Raw genomic sequence first — 10429 nt, forward strand, 5'->3', positions numbered from 1 at the left:
TAAAAAAAAAATGTTAAAGTTTATTGTTTCAATTTCTCCCTTTAGACATAGTACTGGAGGTACAAATACAACTGGTGCTATTTCACTATCATAGAGATTATGCTTCATAATAAACATAACCATATTATATATTTTTATTCCCTTGAAAGTTGTGTCCTACTTAATTACTAGAACATTTGGGAAAAGAATTTCAAATGAGAAAAATTAATTATATTACATAACCACAATTATTATTTTTTGTTAACAAACATATTATTGGTATGCCCTTAAAATTGCACACAGAATCAAAGCCACAGAGAGATTCAAAGAGACGTCATTTTTAATCCTTCAGGATTGTAGCACTCACAGATAGGAAGCACACAAAAGTGATTAAGAACAGAATGAAATAGTAAACACATTAACTGAATCCAATCAAGTAATATAATAACCTGTCTGGAGGCAGACTAATTAGGAATGTTTAACTTGAATCTAAGGAAATAGGGCTATAAGAGAACCTGTTTTTAAGAACAGAGCAGTTAGCAGCTATAAAATAGAACTCTGTGTATGCTACCAGTTTTGGGCAAGGATTCACTTAACATCCTGACTGAGGATTTCTTTGGTCATTAAGAAACCATCATAAATTGCGAAGGCAATCCCCAAAGTTGTAAGCGTCCCTTAATCCAAGAAAAGTCACAATTAAGTCTAGAAAGAAGTAAACCTACATTTTAGTATTCTTCACATTAAAGAATTTGTACACGTGTGATATTTTAGCTAAGAGGAATAGGTCAGTTAACAGAAGATTTGCCTTGTGATTCCAATTTAAATGGTGTAATGGGAAATAGTTGAGACTTGTATTTGATTTTATTAATTTATTTCTTTTGAGACTTGCATTTTAAAATGGAGGAGTTTCAGGCTGCAGTGAGCTACGATGATGTAACTAAACTCTAGCCTAGATGACAGAGTAAGACCTTGTCTCAAAAAATAAAACGAAAAGTACAGAATGACACTAGAATATACAACAGAACTTAAAAGTCTTGCTAGACATAAGTCTTATAGGCCTTTGTTCATTAAAAGACTTTTTTAAGAACTTAGGTACGTTTTTTGTCAGTCAGATACATTAAATATTTAAAAAATTGGCTTTTAAGTGTATGAATGCAGTTTAAAATATTTGAGATTTTAATTGATTCGATTTGAAAATGGGATTAATTACTAAAAGAGTCCCTTAAAAGTGGGTATTAAGATTTTCAACAAGTAGAATAAAATAATTAAATTGATCTTAAAATCTTAGGAAATAGGTTTTAGAGTTTTAATTTAATAAGAATTTTCATTTTAAAATAATTTTCAATAATTTTTGTATGCACAATCATACCTTGGAAGCCAATAAATAGGAGAAAATCATTGTGACCTAGGTTGAGCAGTATTTTTATACTTATGACACACAAGTGCATGATTCATAAAAGAAAAAAACGGATAAATTGGAATTCATCAAAATTAAAATCTCTGCTATGTAAAAAAAAACTGTTTAAAATAAATGAAAATGTAAGCCACAAACTAGGGAAAAATATTTGCAAATCATATAACTGATAAAGGACTTGTATCTAGAATATATAAGAAAATAATCTAATTTTTTTAAATGGGCAAAAGATTCAAACAGACACCTCACCAAAGAAAATATGTGGATGGAAAATGAGTACATTAAAAATGTTCTGCATCATTAGACATCAAGGACACAAAAATAAAACAGGGAGATACTGCTATATAGCTATCAGACTGTCTAAAATTCTAAAGACTGACCATACTAAGTGCTGATAAAGATGCAAGTAAGTGAAACTCTCTGGCATTGGGAATGTAAAATGGTACCTTTGTGTTAATGCAGTTTCTTAGAGAGTTTATACATATACATCTAGCATATGACCTAGCCATTCTATTCCAAATTGTTTACCCAACAGAAATCAAAGCCTATGTCACCATAAAACACTTGTATACAAATGCTCATAACAGCTTTAGTTTGAACAGTTAAAAGCTGGAAATAAGCCAATGTCTATCGACAGGTGAATACAGTGTAGAAAAAGAAACCTTAGTACATGCTCACAGTGGAATACTCATCAGCAATAAACATTGTTATCAATACATGCAACAACATGTATAAATCTGAAATAGTTATGCTAAAAAAAAGGTAGAGCCCCAATACATGTTGCATGATTATATTTATACAACACTGTAGAAAATGCAAATTAATTTATAATAACAGAAAGCAAATCAGTGGTTGCTTGAGGTTGGCACTGTCATATGGAGAGGTATGAGGAAAAGTTTAAAAAGGGTATGAGAAAAGATATGGAGGTGACAGATGTGTTATTTTGATTGTGCACTTACAGGTGCATGCAAATGTCAAAACTTAAATTGTACACAGTCATATATCAATTGTGCCTCAATAAAGCTGTTAAAAAAGTGGGAGGAACAAGACCCAAAGTTAAAACAGCAATTCTTTCCTTTGTCCCATGAAGATTTTTTGTCAGAAGAAACTAAATCCCAACTCTAAATCCCAAGTAACACATGCTTTTTAAAAAAAAAAATAATGATCAAAATGACATGAAGGCTATGTTAACCAGTTTGATGGAAGTATTTCAGATTGTGTGAAAACCCCACACTGTACCCCAGAAGTGCATTAATGTACATAGTTACCATTCAATAAAGAAATAAATAAAAATAATAATAATGATCTATTTGTTTTGTAAAAGTTATCTTCCCCCATTTTTTTAATGTAGTTAAAAAACATAGTATTACGTTTACTATCTTAACCTTTTTAAGTGTACAGGTCAGTTATGTTAAGTATATTCACTTCATTATGCAACACATCTCTGGAACTTTTTTCACTTTGTAAAACAGAAACTCTACACCCATTAAATACGAATTCTCCCCTCCCTTCCCTTAATAATCAACTTTTTACTTTCTGTTTCTATAATTTTGAATATTTTAGATACTTCGTATGAGTGAAATCATATAGTATTGTCCGTTTGTGACTGGATTATTTTGCTTAGAGTAATGTCCTCAAGGTCCATCTATATTATAGCATACAGAAGGATTTTCTTCTTTTTTTAAGGATACATAATATTCATTGTATGTATATACTACATTTTCTTAACCTATCCATCTATCTATGGACTTTTGGGATATTCCCAGCTCTTGGCTCTTATAAACAATGCCATGATTAATATGAATATGGTTCTTGCTTTTAATTCTTTTGGATATACAGTTGACCCTTGAATAACACAGAGATTAGGTGTGCTGACTCTGTGTGTAGTCAAAAATCTGCATATAACTTTTGACCATGGATAAGCCTCCTATTGATTGGAAGCTTTAATGATAATATAAACTATCAGTTACACAAATTTTGAATGTTTTATGTATTGTATACTACATTATAGAAAAAAGGAAATGTTATCAAGGAAATCATAAGGAAAATAAATTTGTTATTCAGTTAATGGATGTGGATTATAAAACTTCCACATTGTTACATCATCATCTTCACACTGAGTTTGCTAATGAGGAATAAAAGGAGGAGGAGGAGGAAGGGTTGAACTTACTATCTCAGGGTTGACAGAGGCAGAAGAGGTGTAGGAAGTAGAAGGAGAGGCAAGAGGGTGGGCACACAGTGAAAAATCCACATACAGGTAGACCCACTCAATTTAACCCCATGTTGTTCAAGGGGCACTGTATATATTCCAGATGTGGAAGTGATAAATCAGATGGTAATTCTATTTTTTATTTTTCGAGGAAGCACCATACTGCTTTTCATGATTTCTTCTTCATAGCCTTACCAATAAAAGCCCCGTTAGAGATCTGGAAGACTAAGAGCTAACCTCTCTGATAATACACATTAATATTTCAATGTTTAATAATATAAGTTTTAAACTATATAATACAATAATTATGTTGTAACTAATTATTATTTAATATTAGGTATAGATTAGGTAATAGAAAAAAATTATTGCCTACTACACTTAGAAAAGAACTAAGGAAAATTGGGATTATAAGGAGAAAAAGAGGTAAAAGTCAGTGAAGTTTTAATTGGATTCGGCCTCAAGGTAGAAAACAGTATAAATTAAATATTTTTATGGAAGTTGGAGCAACGTTTAGATTTTTAGTATTTGTCAACTTTTCCGTATGCTTTCCCTGTGAAAGAAGAGAAACTAAAATAAATGCAAGTCTAAACTCCCTTTCTGGTCTCTGGCGCATGTCAGCTACTTATCTAAACAGAAATCACGTATGTCTGTTCTCTGCTTTCAAAGGACAGCTTCAAATAACAAGGAAAAACTCAAATTTTTCAGTCCTTCTTTGAGTCATTTATACTTGGGAGAAAAGTATAAGCAAGGGGGAAAATCCCTAATTCCATATTTTTTTTTCTTTCTCTTCACCAACTCAGAGATATCAACAAAAAACAGTGTAATGGAAGGCTTTTGTTGTTAAGTATTGTCTTTCTACATCAGCCTTCCTTTGTAGTCACTAATTTGATCTTCCTCCAGAAATATAGATTTAAAATGTCTGAATGGACAGCCACCACAGGAAACAAAATATAGAGACAGCCTAAAAGAACAAGTAAAAAAAAAAAAATCTTATTTGTCCTTTATGATGTGAGAAACAAATCAGTGTGGTGGGCAAAATTCTGAGATTGTCCCTTAAGGTTCATGCTGTGAATTGGCTATGTAGGCAAGGACCTACAGCTCCTGTAAGATAGGAGCTAACAGTGGATCCCAGCCAACAAGCAGCAAGAAAATCGTCCTAAATCACAAGCAGTGTGGTTTACCAACAATCAGAGGATTCTGAGTCTCAGCCAAGACTGCAGTCCTTGCTGACACCTTTACTTCAAGCTGGTGGGATCCTGACAAGTAGAACTCTGCCTAGAATCCTGACCAACAATAAGTGTGAGATAATAAATTTGTGGTTTAATCTGCTACAACAAATTTGTGGTATCAATTTGTTGCACAGCAGTAGAAAAGCAATCCAGATTTTGATACTTGAAAGTGGGGTGCTGGTGTGACAATAATTAAAACTGAGGGAGTGTTTTCAGAATTAGGTAGTGGGAAGAAACTAGAAGAATTTTGAGAATCATGTTAGAGAAAACCTAACTTCCCTGGAAAAAATTTTAAATAGACATCTGGACTTTAATCAGGATGCTGGTGGTGAGGGCTCAGAAGGAAATGAAATGAGGAATACATTAATTGGTAATTGGAAAGTGGAGGAAAGGGAATCTTTATTATATAGTGGCAGAAAACTTAGTGACATTACATTCTGCAGTTAAATGGAAAGCAGAACTTATACGTGATAAAGCTGCTTATATATATTATATATTCAAATGAGGGGTTAAAGGTACTGTCTGGTTTCCTCTTGATGCTTATAGTAAAATGCAAGTGGAGGTGGAAATAAATTGAGGGAAGAGTTGTTAAAGAGAAAGAAACCAGGACTAACTGATTTTGAACATGACCAGCCTCTCCGGATAGCAAGATGCTAAAAGTCAGAAATGGATGCCAAAAGCTTGATAGAGAAAAGATGACCTTTTGCTAAAATTTCAGAAAGGTTAGAAAATTCAGCCACACAAAAGGCCCTTTCAAGATATTAAGGGGCTCTCCTAAGCTTAAGAGTTATCAATTTGTTATCTCAGCAAGAGGCAAAGACAGAGAAAGGAATTTTTTGAAAAAAAAAAAAATTATGGGTTTAGCTTTTGTCTAATGGAATGAATCCCTGCAAAACCCACACAAACCCGAGTTCTTAAGAAAACTGTGACAACACAAACTCTGCTAGCTTGTACTAAAAAGAACAGAAAGCGCACAAAGTGCAAAGAGTCTGACAGACACTCCTTACTCTCAAAAATTACTGGCAGGAAGAAGGTTGATAAAACTCCTCAGCTCTGAAAATGTGTCATCTTTCCAGAAAAAGTTAGAATAATTCAGGAGGCAGAGTCAAGACTCAGAGGGCAGAGTTGAGAGACTTGAAATATCATTCCCAGGCTTTGATACCTAATAAAGCAAATTCCAGCTCTGCCCACCTGCATTTCAGAACTGTAATGGACCAGTGACTCCTTCTTTACTTTCCATTTTTCCCTGTAGACCAGTGGTTCTCAACTTTCCTAACGCCACGACCCTTTAATACAGTTCCTCATGTTGTGGTGACCTCTAACCATAAAATTATTTTCATTGCTATAGCAACAAGTTTTATGGTTGGGGGTCACCACAACATGAGGAACTGTATTAAAGGATGGAGGCATTAGGAAGGTTTAGAACCACTGCTGTAGAGAGTTGAATGTTTACAATTGTTACCCCATGCCTGTTCTACACTTTGTGTTGGGGCATTCTCTTTAGTTTCACAGGTTCACAGATAGATTACACTCAAGAACTTCATCTACACCTAATTTAGGGTATTTATACGAGATTCTGAAACTTGAGCAGATGCTTTAATGAGATGAAAAGCTTGGAACCATGGGAGGGGCTGCATTTTACTTGTGAGGGCATGAATAATTTGGCCTGAAAGGCAGACTATGGTAGGCAGAATTCTGAGATGGCCCCAAATTCTATCTAGTGTGTACCCACTCTGTATAATCTTCTCCCCTTGAGTGTGGTTAGCAGCTATGAGTATCATGGGACAGTCACTCACTTCAGGAGGTTACATTACATGACTCTGCCAAAGCAAACTGGAAAGAATGTCAAAATTTGTGAGATTCTCCCATTGGCTTTGAAAAAGCTAACAACCAAAAACAAAGCATGTAAAAAAACATGTGTACCCCCTAATATTCTGAAATTTAAAAAAAAGAAAAGAAAGAAAAAGCTAACAACATGTTGTGAACTGCCTCTGAAGGGAGCCATGTGGCAAAGACCTGACAGCAGGCACTGAATGTGGCAAGGACCTGACAGCAGGTCCTGATGAGCAGAGCAGAGACCTCAGCTGACAGCAAGGCACTGAATTCTGCCAATAACCAGTCAGCCTAGAAGACTCAAAGCTTCAGATGAGATTTCCAGACTATCTTGATTTCAGCATGGTGTGACTGTGAACAGAGGACCAAGCTAACCTAAACTGGACTACTAACCCACAGACTACAAGATAATAGATTTGTGTTATTCTAATCTACTAAATGTGTGGCAAATTGTCATCAGTAATGGAAAACTTATACAACTTGGGTATAGATTTTAAAGAAAATGTAACAAAGTAAGCCTCCCTTATTATACTTAGGTTTTCAAGATAATGATTTCAGACCATTGTAAAGGACCTCATAAGAGGAGATATCATGGTAACTTAGCTATTGTTTTTCTAGTTAGCCTCTCACAAACCTATCACTTCATGCTTTAACTGACAAAGAGAATTACATATTGTTTGGAATGTAACGTTAGATGTCCAGAAAGGTTTCACCGAAGCACAGTCTACTCCAAAATGAAGTAAAACAAAACAACTGACAGCCTATAAACAAAATGCCTGCTACTTTTCTGATATTCTACTGGTTAGCATTCTCAAGATCACGCAGTATTTCTGGGGTGATAGCCATACTGATGAGAAAGAAGCCAGGTGTGAGGTATTAGAAGGCAGAAAGTAACAAATTCTGTCTACTCAGCAAATAACTGGAAGTTAAATAAGGTGAAAGTGATGCCTGTGTTCTCTTCCTGTCCTTTCCTAAAAGTCTTTCCCAGATTGGGAAAATATACTCCTCTAAAATTCACTTGTCAAAATTTTGATTTTAATTTCTGATATCATATCATCTCCTAGTCAATGCTATTCAATATCAAACATATTTTTAACTCATTCAAGTTCTACTCATTCTCATAAGAATGGTGTTCTCTACATCCAGTTTCTACTGAAGAAGGTATCTGATATCAAGACTTTACCTAATCATCTTAGGGTACCTTATTCCTAAAACTATCTCTATTATTTAGATAACCTTATTACAAATTCTAGAGTTTCAATTTAACTGTGTACTATATATTTTTGCTTGGATAGATACTGTCTTCTTGTACCAAGTTCTCTAACTCTAAAAACTAAACAATCTTTCCCTTCAGACTAGTCATTCTCACTATCCCATACAGATTAATGAAATTATCACCATAGCTACCAAGTTCAAAGCGCCTGTGCTTTGACTTTTTTCCTCCCCCACCCTTAGTCATATAACCCAGCACTGTTGCTTAACCATTCTTAATCTCTCATATTAATCTCCTTCTATCAAGTACTACTTTCTCTATCATTCATTCTTTCTCCTCATTTGGTATGTGTACATATTTTCAAGTTTCTTTAAAAAATAGAATTATTTTGGGCTGGGTGTGGTGGCTCACGCCTGTAATCCTAGCACTCTGGGGGTCTGAGGTGGGTGGATTGCTTGAGCTCAGGAGTTCCAGGCCAGCCTCAGCAAAAGCAAGACTCTGTCTCTAACAACAAAAAATAGCCAGGCATTGTGGCATGGCAGAAGCTTGTAGTCTCAGCTACTTGGGAGGCTGAGGCAAGAGGACCACTTGAGTCCAAGAGTTTGAGGTTGCTGTGAGCTGTGACACCATGGCATTCTACCAAAGGCAACAAGAAACTATCTCAAAAAAAAAAAAAAAAGACGTAATTATTTTGTAAATATGCTTCTGTGACTTGTTCTTTCACTCCAAATTATTTTGTTTCATACATGACCATTTGTATTGTATATTCACTATCATTACTGATACGAATTCCATTGTTACAACTTGGGTTGTTTCTAGTTTATTTGCTAATAAAAATAACGTTGCTATGAACATTTCTGTACTTCTGTGCATGATAATTGAGTAAATATCCTGGGTCATATAGTATGTATGCATACCTTTGACATCTGAACAAAGCCAAGCTGCTTTCCAATGTGATTGAATCAATTTACAGTCCAATGAGCAGCTTAAGAGAACTTGTTGTAATACATCCCTGTATTAGGTATTGACAGAATTTTGGGGACCAAACCAGTAAATATAAAATGGTATCATGGTATAGTTTTAATTTGCATTTTTGTAATTACTAATTAGTCTGAACAATAAGTTTCTGTATTTAGTTACTATATGAGTTTGCTAGAGTTGCCATAATGAAGTACCACAAACTGAGGAGCTAAAACAATTCGAAAATTTTTTTCTTAGTTCTGGAGGCCACAACTCCAAAATCAAGGTGTCATTGGGATTGATTTCTCCTGATGCCTCTCTCTATAGCTTGTAGATGACCATCATTTTCCCATGTCTTCATATGGTCTCTCCTCTATGTTATCTGTGTCCTAATCTCCTCTTCTAATAAGGATAGCAGTTAGATTGGATTAGAACTCACTCTAAACTCTAATTTAAATTGATTACCTCTTTAAAGGTTCTATTTCCAAAGACAGTCAGATTCTGAGATACCAGGGGTTTGAGTTTACCATGAAAATTTAGGGGGACATAATTCAGTCTATAGTAGTTACAATAAGAACTACAAAATTTTTATCTTGGTTTCTTGATTTATCTACTGATGCCTCACTAAAAAAGATTAATTTAGTATAAACTACATCCCATCTACTTCATACTTCTAAATCAGCAATTTCAAAGCAGAGTTGTCATCACATCATTATTTTTCTTCTAAACCTCCACTAAGGCCACACTGATTACTAAATCAGTTCCAAGCATATCAATAAATTCATTAACTTGCTACTTAATATTCATTGAATACCTCTTATATGGTACATTTTATACTGAGTCTGGGACAAAGAATTGAATATGAATGGTACTTGATGCTAAAAAAAATACCTTAACATCTAGTGAGGTAGAGAATAAATAAATGATTAAAATATATTGTGTTAAATGTTATAATGGCTTGAAGTGCCATAGAATTCCAAAAAGAACATTTACTCAGACAAGAGAAATTCTAGAAATGATTCTAAGATTGGGAGGGGGAGAGCAACTTTTGAGTCGCATGGGTGTTCAATCTTTTCTTTTCTGCCACACAATGGAAGTATAAAGAATTGTCTTGGGCCACACATTAAATCCAAAACCACTAATGAAAGCTGATGAGCAAAAAAAAGGTCTGTGTATACTTTTCTCCCTGACACTACAGACAAGCAAAACAGTCCTCAAATGATCTGCATGTGGTCCCTGGGCTGCAGGTTGGACAACCCTGGGAGAAAGGAATAAAAAGGAAGGTAGATGAAGAGGATACCAAGGGCTATCAATGTAGAGGAAATAATCTGTATTAAGAGAGAGGTATAAAAACAGGAGGTATTCAAATTTTTACTTAGATCAACTTAAAGAAAGAGAAGGAAAGATAAAAGATGAGGTTACAGTAGTAATTAAGAATCATGAAAGACATTTTTGTGATTTGTAGGTAGTTTGAATTTGACACTGAAACCTATGGAAAGACACTGACAAATTTCAAGTCATGTCATCAAATCACAAAATTTGAATTTTTAAAAGATCCTTTCACTTACAGAGTATAACTTTTTTTTTTTTTT

At 34.3% G+C, this 10429-nt stretch overlaps 1 protein-coding gene across 1 annotated transcript in view; it reads right to left on the reverse strand.

Annotated features, from left to right (window-relative positions):
* Nucleotides 1-10429, reverse strand: part of PTPN13 (protein tyrosine phosphatase, non-receptor type 13) — a 215239-nt gene that overhangs the window by 166458 nt on the left and 38352 nt on the right. The window lies entirely within an intron of this gene.

Source organism: Otolemur garnettii, unplaced genomic scaffold, assembly GCF_000181295.1.
Source record: "Otolemur garnettii isolate 467f Iridium unplaced genomic scaffold, OtoGar3 scaffold00039, whole genome shotgun sequence".
NCBI classification, from domain to species: domain Eukaryota; kingdom Metazoa; phylum Chordata; class Mammalia; order Primates; family Galagidae; genus Otolemur; species Otolemur garnettii.